The sequence below is a fragment of the Lactuca sativa genome, chromosome 8 (genome assembly GCF_002870075.4).
Source record: "Lactuca sativa cultivar Salinas chromosome 8, Lsat_Salinas_v11, whole genome shotgun sequence".
Lineage (NCBI taxonomy): Eukaryota > Viridiplantae > Streptophyta > Magnoliopsida > Asterales > Asteraceae > Lactuca > Lactuca sativa.
The window spans coordinates 206,141,206-206,146,364 of NC_056630.2; the positions used below are offsets into that span (position 1 = coordinate 206,141,206).

Consider the following 5,159-nt stretch of genomic DNA (forward strand, 5'->3'; position numbering starts at 1 on the left):
AAAGGAGGGTTGTATGGTTTTAGGAAACTAGCAGTATCTTCATTCCCGACTGGACTCGTCGAGTCTATGCGAGTGACTCGGCGAGTCTGATCGGGTTCTTCTGGTTCTGGTTTTTCTTCCTTTTCTGCCTTCTTCATGGGGACCCTTTGTGCTCTTGTAAATTTTTCTTCACCGCTGGAGGTTATTACGCTCACGTTCTCCTTTCTTGGATTGGGCTCGGTGTTGCTCGGAAGTTGACCCGGTCTTCTTTCATTTACTTGATGTGCAAGCTGCCCTAGCTGTTTCTCAATGTTGAGAATGGAAGCTTGCTGATTCCTCAGCATGTTTCTGGTTTCTTGCATTGCTACATCGTGATCATTATGTCTTTTCTCGGACGCGGTTATGAACCTTGTGAGTATATCTTCTAAATTTGCCTTCTTTTCCGTCATCGGCTCTTCCTTTTGATAGAATCCCCTCTCTCTCTGTTTGTATTTCTCCTCCTTAGCCTTTTTATACTCTTCGTATGGGAGCCATTCCTTCTTTGGTTTCCTCCAGTCTTCATCGTATCTATTGCCACTAGAATAAAATACTTGAGCCTTTTTATTTCCATTCTCGTCTCGATCACAATCCTTGGTAAGATGGGGGCCGCCACAATTTTCGCATCCTACCCTAATAGCATGGATCATTTGATCCATTTTCGTCATTCTTCGGTCTAGGCTATCGAGTTTAGCTATTACAGCCGCCATGCCATCGTTCACCGAGTTTACTGTTCCACGACTCACTTCATTCCTCGGATTGTGGTATTCTCTAGAATGCTTAGAGAATTCTTCAATTAATTCTTTTATTTCCGGAGGTGGCTTTCGGGTGAGCGGGCCTTGTGAATCGAGTAGTTGCCTTGTGGTGACATTAACTCCATCATAAAAGATGGAGACTTCCTGTTGACTATTAAGATCATGGTGTGGGCAATTTCTAAGTAGGCTCTTGTACCTTTCCCAAGCTTCATAAAGAGATTCTCCGGGTTGTTGCTCGAAGTTGGCAATGGCTTTTTTTAACTTGGCTATTTTGGAAGGTGGGCAGAAATGGTCAATGAACTCTTCTTTCATCTTGGCCCATGTGGTGACCGATCCGGGAGGAAGTGATTTTAACCAATCTTTTGCAACACCTTTAAACGTGACAGGGAGCATTCGAAGAAGCTGGGTCTCGCGTGGAACATTAGGCACGTTGAAGTAGTCGGCCACATCATTTACTTCGTCCAAATGCTTGTAAGCGTCTTCATGATCTATCCCGTGAAAAGGGATCTCCTTGAGTTGAGCGAGAATATGGCCTTTTAGCTCAAACGTAGCGGTTGCGGGAATTGCGGGTTGCACAAGTCCTAGCCTGGTGTCATCACGCATCCTTTTCTTCCACTCCCCCATGGGGACTTCATCGATGTTAGCCATATTGATAGCTAACTCTTCTTCGGAATCGGTCTCGTACTCGCTACCTTCGTGAATTGGTTCTTCAATTGTCAATGAGGCACTGGACGCTCCTGATTTGCTGCCTTTCTTCTTGCTGAAAACGGATTTCAAGTTCTTGAGTGGTGAGTTCTTTGAAGTTGCGGTTTCTCCTACGGCTTTTCCCTTGCTTCTCTTTAGTGCGGATTCCGGGTCTTCCAAAGGTGGTACTAGAGGTGTGTCCGATCCTCGGGTCATGAAACAGCTAAAAAAAAAAACGAAACAAAAGAAACGAAACGCGTAAAAGGAATAAAAACGAAATAAAAATAAAGACTGAAACAGCGACGGACTCGCCGAGTCTGCTCGAATGCACTCGGTGAGTTCAAGGCAAAAACAAAAAATAAAAATTGCTTGTTATTCTTAAAACGAAATTTTATTAAAACTAAATCTACTTACTGATTTGCTTTATAATTAACTTTGTGTAAGATAAATCCCACACAAAGGATCGATTAAACTAGATTTTACTATTTATTTTGGAACCGTCCCCGGCAACGACGCCAAAAACTTGATGTGTGTAAAACCCACTAGTTTTAAACCTACTTTTAATTATCAAATAACACACAAAAGGCAGTGAACCTATCAATTGTGGTATAGTTCAAGCAAGTAGGGTATCGAACACAGGGAACGGCAAATTAAATACTAAAACCTAATTTATCTAATTTAACTAATAAGTAGGGGTTTTCTCTAGTTTTACAAGACTAGAAACTTACTAATGATTACTTATTAAGCTAGAAAACGACGACTTGACTAGATTCAATAACGGAGAAGTACTTCTATTTAGTTCAACTTAATTGATCCTATGGTTGATTTCAAGGTAAAAGTGCAATGGATTAATTCTTTTGCTAGTTACCGATTCAATTGATTAATTCCGTATTCACTTCATTAATCCTTAGCAAATGAATCAATTTAAACAATGGCCAGTTGTCTATTTCAATTAAATTTACTAGATATATTATTCGGGTTAAGTTAGACTTGCAGTAGCTAATTAATTTATCTTTTAATTAACTTCTTGTTTAATGGTCATCTCACAAGCTTGCACATAAATTTACTTGATTTTCTTATTAATCCTAGTTTCATGTTCATTACACTAGACATATGACAAAAAGTGTTCACTAAGCATATGAGATTGATAACTAATAGATGTTCATGCTAATTAATTATCTCCCTATTAACAGAAAATTAAGTATCATTCATACACAAGGTTCTTTAGCAAGCTAAAATAACTAAATTAACCAACATAGAATTAATCCTACCAAGAATCAAACCATATTACCAATTTCGTATCCCCAAATAGAAGTTTAAAGAATTTAGCTCATAACTAAGGTAAATAACAGCAAACAAATAAGTTCAAGTTGCTTAATCATGTTGACAAAACAAAAGAAACAAATAGAATGGTGGAATTATGCCTTAATTACTCCCGGAAGTAGATTCTAGCTTCCTTGGTCGACTTCTAGGGTTCTTCTGGCTTCTTATTCGCAACTAAACACTTCTGAATCGTCCCAGACTTCTTTCTTTCGATCTGTGGAATTATCTTTAAATAAGCGGTCCGACTCGTCGAGTCAAGTGGTGACTCGTCGAGTCCCTCTCACATTCTCCGTATCGCGATAACTATCTGGGATCCCGAGTCATTATCCTTCTGATTCCTCGACCGGACTCGTCGAGTAGCTATCTGACTCGACGAGTAGAAGCTTCTTTTTCAATGTTTTCCTTCTTCATTCCACTCTCAATCTTCTAACCGCTTCTCTTGCTTCCTTTTGCTCCCGAGCTTCATCTTTGGACTGAAAAACATAATTTAACACTTTTAAGTACCTTTTGTCCATAATATGCGATAATTTAGCTAATATATGAATAAAAAACTATACTAAATACACACTAAATATGCACATATCAGTAGTTGTTGTAACTACTTATTTGCTTAAACTCTAAATTCGGGACCAAATTCCTTCTAATAGGGGGATGATGTGACAACCCGAAATTTCTATTCTGTACAACCACTCACTTCAATAGAAGTCCGAATTATTTCTACTAACTTCAAGCTTTCTGGAGTCAGTTTGAGTGTTTTAAATTTAGTACTTCAAGAGATATCAGGAGAGAGGATGCCCTAAGGTTTATTGTGCAAAAATAAAGTCCCAAAACTCCAAGAGTTTGGAGTTTACGACCTCAACAAGGTGTTTACGGCCGTAAACCCTAAAGGGGTATAAAATATGACACTTAGTCATATTTACCACTTTTTCACATTTTCAAGATCCAAAACTCAAATCCTCTCAAGTATCATCCGATTTTCCATCTTGATCTTCAACTTTGTAAGTGTTTCTAGTCCTAATAAGTTGATATCTTAGTTAATCTAGTGATATTACTAATGGGTTTTGGTCATAAGACATCCTATGTGCTCATACAAACCCTAAAGCTCGGATCTAGGTTTCTCTATTGTACATACTTTGAATCCAAGACTTTGAACCCTAATTCTAGCATATGGAAATCAGAATTCACATGTAAATAGGTTTAAGAACATACCTTGATTGTTATGTAGCAATAACAATCCAATTCCTCCTTGAATTGACCTTGGAAAGCAGAGAGTCACAAGTGTCACTCCTCTAATGGCTTACAAACACCATAAGCAAGTAAAGAAGGTATAAGGAGAGAGGAGGGAGGTTAGAATTCGTATTTGGCACCTCTTGGGAAGGGATTAACGAATTCCTAAGCCCTATGGGGTTTATATAGGTGTAGAGATAGGGTTTCAGTCATTATCCTTATCTAGTTGATTATCCATTAAGCAACCAATAAGATAATCCTTGAATCCTTATCATACTCGAATTCTAAGGCTTTCCAACCTTAAATTCGTTCACCATACTTATAAGATAATCCTTACCTTATTTTGTAACTATCACATAATTACAATTCAGCCCCTCAAGTTTAATTAATTACACTTGATCACAAAATTAATTCTCAATAAATTATTGACCAATATTAATTAAACAAATATGATTTATCCTTTAATATATTATCCTTATAACATATTAATAAATCATATTATCCTCTCTTTCTATTTATTTCTCCAATCAAGTTGCTTTGGTGAAGGCAACCCAAAAGGACCATGCACCATCGGGTCAAGTACATACCAAAATAGTTATGGACTTAGACACTAATCTAACAGTCTCCCACTTGGATAAGTCTAACAACTATTCTGCGTATGACTTCGGATCCCGATCTGCAATCGTAGCTTTCCAAAGCCGCTGTCAACTCTGATCATATCAAATACGCGTGTCCTTAGATAAGGGATCATATATTCCTCCATTCTAGATATCATATGAGATATGATTTCAAATCATTCTCTTTGTACTCTATCTCGATTCCCGATTTATGACGACTGACTAATTGAACAAATCAAATTAGCCCTAGCCCGGCCGAGCATTTACGTTTGTCATCACTAAACCATCGAGGGGCCCAAAGATATCGCTTTTATCCTACTTTGGATAAAAGGAACGGATAAACTTTGATACAATGCTTGCTTGTACTCACGCACCGAATCACACACAACAATATGTTTTATAACACCAAGTTACTAGTGCGTTTACATATTATCAATGTGCAACCGATTCGCAAGATACAACTCACACATCTCGGTTTCAAGAATATAAGATGTTATCGTCTCACCAATCACTCGTGATACAATCCATGGAGTGATCC

General features: G+C 38.0%; 1 non-coding gene across 1 annotated transcript; it reads left to right on the forward strand.

The window, feature by feature from the left end:
- Positions 1–927: 927 nt before the first annotated feature.
- LOC128128255 (small nucleolar RNA R71) lies at positions 928–1,034 on the forward strand. Its single transcript, XR_008226115.1, has one exon. It is a non-coding gene; the product is annotated as a small nucleolar RNA R71 (small nucleolar RNA).
- Positions 1,035–5,159: the final 4,125 nt, after the last annotated feature.